A 16,689-nucleotide genomic window follows, 5' to 3' on the forward strand; every position below is an offset into this window, starting at 1 on the left:
AGCAGAGACGCTACAGGGGTGGGTTCTGTGGGAAGATGCTAGAAGCTTCCGCCATGTCTGACAGGGCCAGTGCTGGCTGGCTCCAAGACAGACCTGCTGCTGACCAAGTCTGCGGCCATCAGCAATGGTGGTAACACCTCTGGAATAACATATTTAAGAAGGGGGAGAAAAAAAACCTGCTCAACTGTACCTGAAGAGAGGAGTGAGAACATGTGAGAGAAACAACTCTGCAGACTTCAAAGCCAGTGAAGAAGGATGGTGAAGACATGCTCCAGGTGCTGGAGGGGAGATTCCCCTGCAGTCCATGGTGAAGATCACGGTGAGGCATGCTGTCATGCATCCCATGGAGGTCCACAGAAGAGCAGATATCCACCTGCAGCCCCTGGAGGACCCCACACTGGAATAGGTGGATGCCCAGAGCAGGCTGTGACTCCATGGTGAGCCCATGCTGGAGCAGGCTCCTGGCAGGACCTGTGGGCCCCTGGAGAAAGGAGCACACACTGGAGCAGGTTTACTGTCAGGACATTTGACTCTCTGGGTGACCCACACTGGAGCAGTCTGTTCCTGAGGGACTGCATCCTGTTGAAAGGACCCACGCTTGAGCAGTTGATCAAGAACTATAGCTTGTGGGAAAGACTCATGTTAGAGAAGTTTGTGGAGGACTGCCTCCTGTGGGATGGACCCCATGTTGGAGCAGGGTAGGAGCATGAGGAGGAAGGAGCAGCAGAGACAACTTGTGATGAACTGACCTCAACCCCCATTCCCCATCCCCCTGCACTGCTCAGGAGGAAGAGGTAGAGAAAATCAGGATTAAAGTTGAAGTCGAGAAGAAGGGAGGGGTGGGGAGAAGGTGCTTTAAAATTTAGTTTTTATTTCTCATTACCCTACTCTGATTTTATTGGTAATAAATTAAGCTAATTTCCCCAAGTCAAGTCTGTTTTGCCTGTGACAGTAATGGGTGAATGATCTCCCCCTGTCCTTATCTTGACCCACAAGCTCTTTGTTATATTTTCTCCCTCCTATCCAGTAGAGGAGGGCAGTGATAGAGTGGCATCTAGTCAGGGCCAACCCACCATAGTGATGCATATTATATTTGCTTTAATAATATGTGAACATTCCTTGCTAAATTTTTAGTTTTCTTGTGACTGTTCATTCTGTTAAAACAAACAAACAAACAAAAAAACCCCAACAACAACCACTTATTATTTTCTATTTTCATCTCATAAAACACTGATTTTGTAATAAAATATCTTTGGTAATGATAAACATTTTCATTAACAGTGTAAGTGGAACATATATTTAGGAAGAGAAGTCTCTAATCCAAAGTGCTTTTTTCTAAACTTACCCTAGACCATATCTTCCTGTCTTGGCAGTTTAGTTAGCTTGAACATAAATGACTGGTTTTTTTCCAATAGTGGCATGCTCATAATGAGTAATCACATAATATTTTTCTTTTCCTAGAGCTGTGGTGTTTATCCTTTTGAGTATTTTACTACAGCATTTAAAAGACAGCTAGGTTATTTGGTATTTTATAACATCAAAAAATAAATTGCTGCTTGCTATCTTTCTCAGAGCTCCATCTGACAACATAAACATACTTCAGAGCAAATATGACTACATTTCCACTGTCCATAATATTATAATTTTTTCTATATATTAAAAACATTGCATTTTTTTCTGAAATGTGTTTAAATGAGTATAGGGGTTTTTTTAATATCATATTGCCTTTGTGACATAGCATTTTGTTAAATGTAATAGCCTCATTCCAAAGTTTATTGTTGTTTCTTTAATTTAACAAGCAACTCTGAATATATTATACCATGCCAAAATCTCATAGTCCTTCCTCAAACAGAACAGTCCATGTCTGAAATTATTATCTTCCAAAGAGAGGGCTGCTGGTATATAAAATACAGATATCAAGATTTTCTTTCTAATACTTAACAGATTCTAATATTTAGTTAATATACATTATGACACATGTTTTCATAAAGATTATTACAGACTGATTTTCTGGAATCGGATTTGTGGCTGCCTTGCATATCCAACAGATCAGGTCGAGCTGGAATCTAGTCACTAACTTCAGTGGAATCTATTCATAATGCTTTACAAGACTTCAGGTTTAGTTCAGCAAACATTCCCAAATAAGAACCTGTAGTTACATTTGGGCAGTATTTCACTTCTCCTGAATTATGAGTTAAGTGTTTACATTTTATGCTACATTAATTTTTTCAAATATTAAAAAAAACAAAACAAAAAAAAAAAAAACCAGAAAAAAAAAAACAGAAAAAAAAAAAAAAAAACAAAAAAACAAAAAAAAAACAACCAACCAACCAACCAACAAAAAAAAAAAATACAACAAACCAACCAAAACCAGCTCCAAAACTTCACATCTGCTTAGTATTCATCCGTTTTCTATCTTATTCATCTGGAATTTGAGGGGTTTTGTATCAGTGATTCATTCAAAAAACCCCAAATGATCATTCCATTTTCAAAAATATTTACAGTAAGAACTGTTGATTGTTCTAGCTTTGTCATCTGAATCCCACATGAGGGTGGGAAAATGTACTCTTTGTGCATGTAAATGCAGGTTTTTGCTTATGCAATGACTATACACATATTTTGCTTGACTAGCCTGTTGGTTGAGATTTTAGTTCACCCAAATATTTGAAAACTTAACTTGCAATGTTCAATCCATTCACTGGCATCCATTTTTCAGGAAATAATAATTCTTTCTGGGGAGAGAGGAATTATTTTGTTAAGAACAATACAGGGATCATCTTTCCAGGATCCAGTTAAGATAAAATAAAAAGCCCAGGTGATACAAGAAGTTCAGTGTTAGCTAGAAGTTCAGTTTAATCCTATGAAGTATTGAGGTCGGATAGATGATATAATATTAACTATGGAGAAAGTAATGCAGTTACTTGCTATGATAAACAACATGTGTTCCACAGTGCAAAGCTTTAGAGAAGTATACAAGGTACAAAAGTATCTGAGCACTTTACCAGTGCATTCCTGAGAATACTAAATGTCAGCAACCCTGCTACAGATTACAGGGGTAAAGAGAGAGCTATCTGGATGAGGAAGTAGCTGTTAATTCCTTTCTATCTGTATTCAGGGGTTTTGCTAGGCACAGAGAGGGATCTTTTGATTTAGAAAGCTTTTGTCATTCATGACCTAGAAGTAATACAGACTCCTTTTGTAACAGACTATAGCGACAGAAAAATATACTGTGTTCATGGTAATTTTAATTCTTCTGCAGGTTGCCACGGACTGTGTGAATGTAAAGCTTATTAGACCATTTTACCTGATTCTGATTTGACTTATCTCCATACTTTACCTAAATAATTACCAGTCTTATGTATCTGCAGCTATATGAAACATTCATTATGTTCATAACTACACTTTTTGAGTTATTCAGTGGTTAGATCAGATTTTATTTAGAATTTCTTCTGACATAAAATATCATGGTCTTTTATGTTCATTCCTATTTTGCTTCAGATCAGCTATATTGCAAGTTCTTATTTCTGAGTGCATTTATTTGTTTTAAACTGCAGATTAAGTAGCTATTGCTTCATATTTTATTTTGCTTATGTATTCATAAAATAGTTATATATACTTTCTTGGGGAAGGAGGTTACTGCTTAAATCTCAGTTCACCAAGATGATTTTCCTCTTAGTAGATTACATACAGTAAATTGCCTTTATTTTTGCTCTTCTTTATGTATGAAAAAATTTAAGTGAATCAGAAGATGCTTTTATGTAACATAGGAGTGTCTTGATTAAAATATTTCCTACATGATTTATGTGAATTATGACAATAGAGGAGTTATACAAAAAAAGTCTGAACTGATATTCTTTTCTTGTATTTTCATGTTGGAGGGGGCCAGGTCAATCATAAACCCAGGACTGTATTGCACAGTCACACATTTCTAGAATAATAGATTAGCAATACATGGATTAGCTAATGTTCACTAAACTGTTCTGATACACTTAAAGCTGAGAGCTTGAAATAGCTGTTATGAAACTGTTACTGATGATGACCCCAAGAGGCATAGTCTTCCTCTTAGCATTTACCATTTTCAGCATTGCTTATTTTTGCCATCTGGATGATTATTTTACTATGCAAACAATTTTGTTCTGTAAATTTGAACCCTCCCTTACTTTGGGAAGGACTTTGTATTAACAAGTAGATCTTTTTTTTTTTTTTTTCTTTTATCTTTTTCACAGAAGTGGAATGATATAAACAAATTTTAGCTCAAGTGTTTTGAAAAAAAAAAAAGTATTATTCCTTTCTGTACAGATTAGACACTTGCGTACTATTGCTGCTTTCAGTGTTCTTTTCCAAGACATATTTCATATATTTGGTTTTGATGTCTAAAATTACAGGCTGAGAGTGTTTGTAGTTAAGTCAATATTTGAGCTATGCAGTGTAGGTATTTAGAGAAAGACCAAGTCCTGTGCTTGTGTAACTGTTTCATTGCTTTAAAATTCCATGAGATTCAGGAAAGATCAATTGTTTATATATGACTATGGAGTGGAAGCAGAGCCATCTCACAACATCTGCTGTAACATGAGTGTTCTACGACTAAATTTTTGAGAAGATGGCAAGAGACAGTGTTATGAACTCTAATTTCCAGATAAGAGAATTTCTTGAATTTTGTGATTATGTGGGACTTTGTTTTCACTAGAAGAGGGGAGGGGAATAAACTTCCTGTTCTAGTTTTGCAGAAGACTTCCCGAAAAATTATCCACATGTAATTTTTGCTCAAACACAAGAAGGTAGTTCAGAACCAACAAATTTTTATGATCTTTAAGCTAAATACATGTTCAGGAGGTCTTGATAATGTATTTTTATTGTTGGGTTGGTAAAACTGTAGTTTTAAATCACAGATTTGCCTCAAAAAACTATTCACACCTGAATTTACTGAAACACAACAAACCCTCAGAACAGTATGCAAGAAAAGTATCTATCAAAATAGCATCCTGACATCTGGCATCTCAGAAATTGCTTTGATTCCATCATTTGACTGTTCCCTAAATTGTACACAAAACCTGTAGAATTTTCCTCAAAAATATGTTACACTCCTTCTTATATTGGATGAGTGATACAGTAGTTCAAATTTATGCTATAGGTAAATTCAGTGGAATAAAGAATACTCTCATCTGTTTTCTAAAAGTAGATTAACATCCTTATACTTCTGCATAAAAGCACAACAGGTCATTGTCATTCCCAGTTAATTTTCCACTGTTTTATAGCATTCTCTACATGATGTCCTTTTCCTTTTTTAAACATAGTGTGTTTTTTATACACTACTAGATTAATTAATCTTTTATGTTGCTAAGTAATAATTTTACAGTTTGTTTGTATCTATACATTGTTAATTAACATTTGCTTTTCCTTCTTTTTAGACTATCACTCTCCCAAAATATAATTTTGACCCATAATTAGTGCACACAGCTTTAGATGCTTCAGTTTATTAGTGCAGCTACTATACTACTGAAATAGACTTTTTATCAATACTTTAAAAAATGTATTTATAAGGAAAATGCATGATTTTTCTAATTATAGTACAGATTGACACTGAGAATGGAAAATCACCAACAAATAAAGATCATAAGGAAACTGTATCTGTAGGATTTCATTGTGTGAAAGGTTCAGGTTTTGTTTTTTTCGTTTTTTTTTTTTTTTTTTTTTTTTGTTGTTGTTGGTTGCTTGGGGTTTTTTTAAGTCAAAAAAATATGGAAATACACTGGGAATGGACTTGCTATGACTTGTGCATTTGTATGTACCTTCCTCCAATTTCAAGTTTCCCTGTTATAGCAGTAGTATTTCTGTCACTCACTGTGCTGACACTCTCCTGCTCCATGATCCCATGTGCCAGATGCAGTCAGACAGTCTTAGCTATGACCAGTTGCATCTGGCAGTTGAAGTCTCAGTGTGATTTATGCAGAAGTTGGTAAGTTTATGCTTGGCAGATGTTTGGCACACAAGGCAGATAATTTTGAGTCTCACAACTGAATTGTGCTACCATAGTTTTTCTCCAAACACATAATCTTATGTGGGTAAAACGCACCACCATCACACAATCCACTGTCTTTTACATCCCATGACATACCAGATAATTCCTATCTTCTCTTTTCTGTGGCCTGGGACAGCTTTTGTGAGTCCTGAGAGAGGAATGAACTTAAGTGTGGTTTAGCATGAAATAGGATAAAAGTAAAGGAAGGTTTGAACTGGAGCCAGTGATAAAGTAAACCCTTTAAAACAGTTATAAAAGGTCAGCAGAGTAAGGATGTATGTGCAGATATAAAGTAGAGTATTTTGTCCTTTGTTGTGGGTGTGACAAACTCTCAGGCCATACCCACCCATATCATATGGCAGCCCCATATTTGTTTTTGGTTCAAAAGGAAAATTAGAAACAACTGTTCTGCAGTAATAGTAATCATCCATTAACAAGGAATAAGGAAATCCATCATCTCCAGGATTCCTTAAATTGAGACAGGATGTTTTTATGCTGTAATAAACCGCAAGTTATTGGCCTTGACAGGATTCACTTACATTTTAAGGGAAGATGATATGTTCCACTACAAGAATTATTGGTGAAATTTTATGGCCTGAGTTAGGCAAAGATCAAACCAGATGGTCCTTATGTCTTAAAATCTGCCCTTAAAATTTACAGCTGTTCAGAAACAAAATATTGTCAGAAAATGATGAAAGGAAAGAGGAGGGATGAAACACTGATCTAAAATGTTTTCCTTGTAATAAAACACCATTGTTTCCAGAATGGCAAATCTGCTTTTTTCTGGAATTATTACATCCCCAGACTTGTTTGTACTCACAGCCTAAGTGAAAATTTTTGTACACAAAAAATAGCAAACTGTGAGTTCTCTACTACTGCCTCTTCTGGCAGTTGAAAGAAGTATTGCCTACACCTCCACAATGTACATCTCTCATGTCAAGCCATGTAGATGTTTAGCTGCCCATGCAATGACTATCTAAGCAGACAAAGAAGTAGTGTCTTCTTACATGTGAGAAACCAGGCTCAATAACTAAGTCACTTAAAGTTGTGAATTTTCTGTCAGAGCCAGAGAATAAATAGAATTAGGCATTGATCTATCATGCCATTAATGCTAAGACTTTCCCTCCTCTCTAGTTTCTGCCATCCCGTTTCACATCATGGAGCACTTTGCTGGAGGAAGAGAAACAGAAAAGTCCTAAGGAACTAAACTGACAAAGCCCTGGCACACAGTAAATCTCTCCTACTCCATCCTGCTGAGACTGATACTACACAGGGCTCAAAGAGTGGGAGTACTTTGAGTGCAAGATAATGCCTGACAACAGGTGAAAAGAAGATGGGGAGAATGGATTAATGCAAAGGGAAAATGGTTTGCCATATATAATAAAAGAGAAGAAGATATTTTGGACTCTTTTCTTCAATAGTGCAAAAGAGGGAGAAGGGAAATATGATAGCCTAAAGGTATTGATTCTATCTTCCGCTTTAGCTTTTAGCTGTATGTCACATCCTTTTTAGGATGAATTGTAAATTTACAAGATAATTCAACCTGAATTCTTAATGTTCCATTCTATATTTCAGTTTAGGCTTGGGACAGTTCTGCCAGTGTATGAAGTAAAATTCTAAAAAATGAATCTTGATCTTATTTTACTAGAGTTAAAATATGAACTGGTTTAAGCTATTGAAACTTTCTGCCATGCAATTACAGTTGTCACTTTAACCTATTCCTGTAAAACTATAGTTGCAAAGAGGACCAGCATTTTTTTTCTTTATACATTCACTGTAAATCATGAAGCACACAGATAGAAGTGCTGTAATTATGTTAAGCTGGCACTGCCAGTTACATAGCTTAGTAAATCCTTAGAATTTGTTTGAAAGATTAAGGAAGAAGAGGTACATTAAATGTATCTTGAACAAATGTCAAAAACATGAGAACACAGTGTAATAGGGCTTGGTATCGACATACATCCTTTTAAATCACAAACTATTGATCTGCCTTCTTGAGCTCAGATAGAAAAAAGAAACCTTCTGTCAGCAAGGGAAAAAGAGTTTTTCATCCTTTTCAGAGTGTTTCCAGAAGTTTATACACAATGGACAGTTCAGATGACCCCACCCCATAAAACTATAGGAAAAATGTTTTTCCCTTCTCCCTTTCGTTCCAGCTATCTCTACGTCATAAGCTGGTCATGGATGGACAGGCATCTAAGGTGTATTTCAGAATAGCATCTGAAAACTGAGCCCTGATATGAAAAGTGGCAAATTAGAACACTTGATAGAAAAGATATCTGGCCTAATGGATGGATACCACTGAAACCTTGAAAAAGTGATAAAGGATGAATAAAAAGTGATAAAGGATGAAGGATAGCCTTTTATTAAATAAAGCTATTTGAAAACAGCCTGCTTCCCTGCAGAACTGTGTGGATCTCTGAATATGCATACCCATGCTGAGCAGCAAATTACATGTGAAAGTATAAGAACATCTGCAATTTAGCTCAATTTTTTCCTTAAAGGAATAGCTATTTCATATGGAGTTACATGACTTTCTTCACTAGTAAGTTAAATACAACTTTCCTCACCTAACTTGGCAAATGATACAGTATACCTGGGAAGACAAGTAGAGACCAAAAGAAGAATTGGAATTGCTCCTTTGATAGTCTCTCATAGCCTAGATGTACTTAGAAACTGTACCATGAGGCCTGCAAAAGCCATGAGGCATTGAAAAAAAGAAAGAATTGCTCAAGGGTTGTCAAGATGGAAATAGTAATCTGATTTCACATAACTGTCAGGGGACTTGGTACCCTTAGTTCTCAGATAGGCAGGGCTGAATCTTCAGCAAAGGTTATGCTGCATCTTAAAGAAATTTCAAGGCTGATACAGCAAATATAGTTGTGATGAATGCTATATGATGCTACAAGCATCAAGAAGTAATTTCTCTGTTACTCTGTGTGAAAGCATCGTGTTTGTGCAGGATGCAAAACCATGCTCTCCCAGTTTATGATGAGAGTAGTCCAGAACAAGTAATTTATGAAATTGTGTCATACACAGGCCTATGCTATGGACCTTTTGCTACAAATGGAAAATACTAGTAACTTTTTTGTTGTTGTTGTTGTTTATTTTTGTTTGTTTTTTGTTTTGTTTTGTTTTATTTTTTAATAATAAGTTCCTTATATTTGCATAGACTGTTGTGTTTCTTAATAAATGTCAGACAATTTGCATGTGACTTAGAAGTGTAAAATTTTGCAGGAACATTGACAATGAAGTAATTCATAGCAAACTATTGCTGCCAGGCAAAAGAATTAAGGAGCATAAGGTATTGTATAAATACATCTAAGAGAGGAAATACTAGAGAGAAAATTAGAAAATTGATCCCAGAATAACTATTCAAAAATACTTATGGCAATGCAGATTTCTAAGAAAAAAAAAAAAAAAAGCATTTCACAAGAAACAGGTAAAAATGGTAAGATACTGAAAAATATTCACTGTTAAAGTCTACCTAACTTCTGACTTCAGTTGCTACTCACTTTAGACATACTCATTTCATAGAATGAAATTGTTTAATAACAAAGTACTGTGCAAAGGTTTATGATACAAAATCTGGATCAGTTATAATCCAGACATCCAGCAGAGCGGGTCTTTGTTGGACTTTGGTTGAGTGGATTTTGAACTGCAAAGAAGAAATGAGAAGGAGAGATGAGGAACAATGCACCAGTGGTGAAATTCCCTCCTGGGAATATTTCCTGAGTACTGTCCTGTTAACACTAGGATGTGGGAGAGGCAGGGAGAGTAAATACATTGCACATGGATTTGTTTCTTTAAAAATGGGCTCCCTTGGCACACAAGAGGCTGGAAAATCATGTGTGAGTCAGCTGTGTAATCTGCTTGTAAACCACACAGCTGTTCACTCACTCCCCCCACCCAGTAAAATTTGTGGGTTTGCCCACAATAGTCTAATAGGACAGAAAATTAAGGGAAAATAATAATAATGATGATAATAATAATAAATAATAGAATTTGAATATACAAAACAAGTGATGCACAATGCAACTGCTCACCACCCACCAGCAAATGCCCAGTCAGTTCCCAAGAAGCAGCCCCCAGCCAGCTTTCCCCCTAGTTTACGACATCATAAACTATGGAATATCCCTTTGGCCAGTTTGGGTCATCTGTCCTGTATGTGTCTCTTCCCAGCTTCTTGTGTTCCCCAACCTATTTACTGGCAGGACAGTATGAGAAGCTGAAAAGTCCTTGACCACTGCTTAGCAACAACTAAAACATCAGTGTGTTATCAATATTATTCTCATCCTAAATCCAAAACAGCACTATGCCAGCTACTGGGAAGAAAATGGACTCTACCCAAGCTGAAACCAGGACAAGCTCAAGCTGGCATTTTTCCATGTGTGGAGTTGAGTACCTGCACCACAGCTGAACATGGACCCCAGGAAACTGAATTGAGTATCAAATATGGAATAAAACAACCCTTAGCTTTACAGCAGATCATTGCTTCCTCATGCCAAAGGTGTTAGTGCACAAAATTTTCAGTGTTTACCAACAGTCATTTTCCAAAAACAACAGCAGGCTTTTCTCCAAGTGTATAGAAGTTATGCAACAGCCTCTTTATTATATTTGTAGAACTGCTTAGTTTTGCACTTCAAAGGTAGTACTGTGTGTATGAGTTAGGAATAACATGTAGGATTAACTTTGAATTTTCTGCCTTATGATGCATCATCTGGGGCATGGTTAGGAGTTTCCAGCTGAGGCAGCAAATGATATAGGGTCTAACATCGCTACCAAATATAATAGGATCTCATGTCTTTTTTTATCACCATAGCATTGCTTCTTGAAACATTTTCAAAGCAAAACCAAGAGACAAAGCTACTAGTGTAGCCATTTGCAACAGTGGCTTGAGTCTATTAAGCAGTGACTCTAGCGGATATGTTCTGAAAACTTTCCTTCTCATATACTAGTTGAACAGAAAAGCCATGTTGTTCAAGTGCCTGCTAAGAGAGTTGACTTCTTTTGTAGGTATGTACTGGGAAAGCCATCTGACCCACAGGAGTGTGGGGATGGATTCATAAGCATGTTTTTAGACAGGCAAAAATTATGTGTAGGTGTATATTGAGGAGGAGGAATGAGGAAAAAAGGTAAAAAATAAGAATGACTGAAATTTAATATAACAAGCAGCAGTAATTTAATTACATCTGACCATTTCAGTAACGGATTTTAGGAAAGTATAGCTCTTCTAATGCTTTTCATCTTGAGATCTCACAACAACTTATGAAATATGTTAGTATTATTATTTCCAAGATAAAGCAAGGAAGAAAAAGAGAACGGTGTTAGCAAAGGTCACTTAGCCAGTCAGTCTGGTAGAGTTGGGATTTTTAATGAGTTTACTGACTACTAGAATAGTCCTCTGTACGTTATTTTCTACCAGTTCTCATTTAGGTGAATGAAAAGATCCATGGTAATAGTTATTGCAGGGACAAGAGGTTTTTAACTCTTCCTTCTCTCTTGGATATTTTTTTCCTTCTAATCCAGAGACATAGTTAATGGCAAATAGAACAACAGCTTTTATGGGATTTCCAGGATTATATAAAATAATAAATAGTTGTCTGTAAAGAAACCCAAGATTTCAAACAGATAAGTTACTTTCTGTTTTTTAAGCAAAATTTTGCATATTTTTAGCAACAAACTTATGTTAAATGATAATTTATAGCATTTATATGAAAAACAAAATAAATACAGTGTTGCCTTTTCACTCTGTCAATGTGCAGGTACTGTATATGGAAAAAAATATGTAACTTCTGAAGTGACATTTCCATTTGTATAATGGAAATAGTTATTCAATCATTAACATTTGGAGCATTTAAATATCTTCCTCTTTTTTTTTTTTTTTTTTTTTAATGTATTTGCGTTATTTCTACATGGAGATTACAGAAGCATAGCTTTTATTTTAAAATATACTATCCAAGAAAACTACTTTAAAAACATATAATTTAACTGTGATATTAAGCACTCAAATGTCAGGGTTAGTTTCTTTTCACAGAATGAATTCACTTCCTTTGATTTCATGCATAATAATATGCAGGCACCAATCACATTAACATATGCTATTTTTCAGCAGGACCCTCCTTTATGCAGCGCAGGAAAAGTTTTTATCACATAATGGACTTCTGCTTCAGGTATTATTCTCTCTTGTTCCCTATGTGGCCTCCTGTTTTATACATTGCACACTATTCAGACATTAAGAAGACTTACTAATTCCGTTCTGGATTTCATTCTGGGAAACATCCATGGAATCAAAGACACAAAAGATTCACAAAGACTTACAAATTTCTTGTTATAAGCCACTCTTGGAAGAGGGAGGCTGAAGCAGAAAGAGCCAAAGGTCAAACATTTCCATTAATATTGCATGTTTAATAAGAATTCTTTAGCACTTGACTCATAGCATTAATGTACAGCCCTCAATGACAGGTACAAGTTCAAAGTCCTGATTTCATTTACATTTCATCGAGTCTTCAGCATGCCCCTCAATTATACATTGGGTTCTCAGTAGAAAAAATGGTTCAGCTGGACGGAGAGAAGACCAATGCAGCTACAGCACTGCAACCATATGTGGTGCATAGCATAAGGGCTAGGGACATATGGGATGGTACTATTTGTCAGAGAGACAGTAGACCTGTCAGTCTTCTTCCTATGGAATCTCTGTCTGTTTAACAGTCAAGGAATGCAAAATCAGTAGGTCTCCTTGAAATGTCCATTTCATCATCATGTCAGAACCCCAGATTTGCTGATCTTTCAGCCAGCTTCTTAGACCTTTTCCTTATGGTGAGCTTCTCAAGGTTTTTAAAGTAAACAAAAAATAAAAAGGTCTAACCAAATCAAAAACTAAGAGCAACCCCATAAAATCTCTAGCTATGTTAGGATTAGATTTTACAATGCATATTAACAATAAAATAAAATATTTTTTAAAAAATAAATATAAAGAGAATAGAAATAAAAAAGCAACACTTTGTCCACCATGTCCCTGAAGACAGGTCCTGGCTTACTGTCAGTTAATTTTGCAACAAATGACACCATCCCTGCTGTTCCCTAGGTATTTTCTCTTTCCGTTGTCTTAGAGGTATGTCTGTCTATTTCATGATCGTCATAGTGGTTCATGCTCCCAGTTTCTTGGTGTCATTCCACTTCTTTCTTTTTCTGTTCTTCTCTGCAGTCTCCAGGAAACTTCTCCTTGTCCATGACCTAAGGAGAAATCTCTTATCTTGCTGAGGACTTCTCCTGACCCTCTCACTCTGTGATAGGGAAGATAACATGCAAGACGGAAGCAAATAAATCAGACACACTTATCTTCACAGTCATGTAGGAACTTTTAGGAATTATATAGGTTACAATCCAAAATTTCAGTTCCCTGTTCTTTTCCTGAGGTTTCCAGTTTGCTTTGCAAATGGTCTTTGTTTTGTTGTTGTTTTATTGTTGGTCTCTCCTTAATAAATAATTCCACTTCCTCACCAGAAAACATTTAGTTAGCAGCATGAAATGCATGGTCATAAGGGTACAGTTTCCTACATCTGGCCCTAGAGCTGATATTTCACAGGTGAAATAATGTTCTTTTATCAGGGAAGTCAGGAGGCAGGTGAAAATTTTTTGAAGAAGAAATTTTGTGAAAAATGAAGTTCTGTGATGTGGTTTCATATTGACAACTGTATGTCATTGAAGTTTATTGAAAATTTATATCCCTCATTTAAGTCAATGGAATGAAAGGTAGGATTTAAGTTTATCAAAGCTAATGAATTCAAAGGAATAATTAACAATTTTTTATCCTCTGCATGGACAAGCTATAGAAGAGAATGAGCTAGTTTGCTAGTGGATTTTATGGCTATTTGCCCACAGGAGGGATGAACAATGAGATTATCGAGCTCAGGGCTCTGGTCCAAACTCCAGAGGAGGTGGTGCTGCAACAGCACAGCCTGTTCCAGCATTACAGCCAATCCTCATGTCCCAGCTTCTCTAACCTAATGCCTGTTTTCCAGTTCTGTGTCTTTCTTACTTACAGTTTCTTGTACCAGTCACATTATCCTTTCCATAATATTTTATCCTCAGCTCCTCAGGTTTGTCCTTTTCTAGCATATATTTCTTGATTCCCTGCCTTAACTTTTCCTTGTAGTCCTAGATTACTTAGGCCACTGTCAGTCCAAGTTTCCTCTTCCAGACATTACCAGTACCACTCACATTCCCTGGTTTCCCTGTCCCAGTCCTTTTGCCTCATCAGTCATAGATCTTGAAAAGAGCTGAATTGTTTTGTTTGGAGTTTTCCAGAAGAATTCAGCCTGAGGCAGCTATGAAGCATATGGAATTTCAGCCTAAATGGTTAAAGTCTTGCAAAGTTGTATGCAACTTAAAAGAAGGTCTTTAATAATAAGCAATGCTTCTAGCCAAATCTGGATAAATCCTAATCTGTTTCCCTTTGAAGTCAATGGTAAAAGTCCCAATTGGACCATTAATGTTAAAACTTTGTAATACAGTAAGCAAGTAAGTACATGTTTAAAGTGTTTTTGTGGATTGGACAGCAATTAAAAATGAGAATGTACCTCTAGTTACTATGAACATGAATATAGCATTTGCGTTTACTACTTTCACTTCCGTTTTATGAATGTATCCAATGAAATCCGTGAAATTTCTCTTTGAAATTTCTCATTGAATAATGTGGTCACATATGCTGGACTTCCAAACCCATGGACAATGAAGAAAATTGATAAACTAATGTTTCCACATATAACACTCCAAACGGCTTTCCACTACACTTTAAAAAGTACTTTTCTTTGTTGTGGATGTATTGGGTAGCAGCATTTCGGTTTGTAAGCATTTTGAGCATGTGTTCAAAGTATCAGGAGAGAGACGAACATGATCTTTTGCCTTTTTTTTTTATTTGTTATTCTGAAGAACATGAAGGCTTCTTTCATGCTTTTCCTATGGAGTATAATGCTTTTGAAATTCTCATACAAGGCAGATTACAGTCTAACAGCCTTTGGCAATATGGCCAGGATACAAGACCTCACAGAAAAAAAAAAAATGAAGAAAATAATTGATGAGGATGAAAAAAAAAAAGGCAGTGGCAACATGTTGTAAGGTTGTGATACACAGGCTGTTCAGAGTTCAAAAAAGTGAAGGCAGAGCTCTGTGGGTCTCATGGATTATGTAGAGGTGGAATCTTCTTTTGAAGAGAAACCCCTCAAAGCCTACAATCCTCTGTACACATCCTATTTCCCAAACTAACTCAGAGACCTTGGTCAATAACAGTCGAAATTTTCCTTTTTTTAATACAATTATGAGATATCCAGCTGTGCTGTTTATGGAGCTTGTGCTGTATTACCTAGAAATTAATCCTGTGAGCCACACAACTTCACGACTTTAGGCTGTTTTGGACCTTTCCAATTAAAAAAAAAAAAAAAAAAAAAAAACCAAGAAACCCAAACAAGCAAGGAAATTTTTCATTTTGCTTCCATCATGCTTACTTCAGATGATACAATTTTTTGATGTATGTAAGTAAACATGCCATAATCAAAGTCATCATGAGAAGTAAATTATGTGGTAATAGAAACAGTATAAATCATATCTAATAGATTTCTTTTTTTTTTTTCTCCTGATATGAAATTCAATTTCTCTGATGCCCTTTGACAGTGACAATCTGACTTTATTTTTTTATTCCAAATTCCATACTGCTTTTATTTTTTCATTCCAAATTCCATATTGACTCTTCTGAGTATTATAATTTATAAGAATAAGTGATTTTCTTTACTGCTCACTGATGACCTCTTCCAGGTAGGTCTTGAAGTTTGAATGACTTGTGATCTGACTTTTGCACTGAAAAAATCATTATCAAGATTAGTCTTATTCATATTGGTGTAATTAAGATTAGAACTGGTTCCAAAGCCTTTGCTGCTTGTTGTGTCTCAGTTTCTCATTAATCAGAACACAGTCCTCTTCAGACATCTCAATACAATACTGGTTCATTTCTTTTTGCCAAATGAAATTGCTTCCAGGTTGAGTTGACCTAATTATAGTATATAAATTATTAATTAATTTTCTCATTCTAGTTTCTCAGGTAGTGGGGTGGAAATTGAATTACTACCTACCTTCTGTAAACTGACCATCTGATTTCTGACATTTGCACATATTTTTAAAACCTATGTAAATTTCCTTGTTGCTTTTTTAAAGGACTGTTTTCTCTGTTCTGTTTTTCAGTTCCAGTACTTTCATATTCCCACAAACAGTTGCTCTCTTGTTCTGTAATAGGCTTCAGATTATTTTCTTAACTGTGTAGTAGCTCTGCTCATAAGGTGTCTGGTCCAGAGTAGCACAATGCACAGGGCTGTTATTCTCCTCTTTGGAAAAGCCCTATTGAAATTCAGAAGTGCTCATTTTCAACATTGTTCCCAACAGTGCTACCACTGTTTAGACAGCAGTAGCTTTTTGGGGAAGATTTTTCAGTCATCATTTGCTTCTGTGATAGAATTAAATGGAACGGTTCAAAAGAAAAAACCCTAGAGCCATGCCAGTTCATTTCTATAAGCTGATCCTCCCTCCTCTCTCTACCCATTTCATTTGCCCTGAAGTTTCTTCACAGGAATTATGATCTTCTCATATTGCTATGATTATATACATATCTTTTCTTTCAT

The sequence above is a fragment of the Tyto alba genome, unplaced genomic scaffold, assembly GCF_018691265.1.
Source record: "Tyto alba isolate M040663 unplaced genomic scaffold, T.alba_DEE_v4.0 Super-Scaffold_2, whole genome shotgun sequence".
Classification (NCBI taxonomy): domain Eukaryota; kingdom Metazoa; phylum Chordata; class Aves; order Strigiformes; family Tytonidae; genus Tyto; species Tyto alba.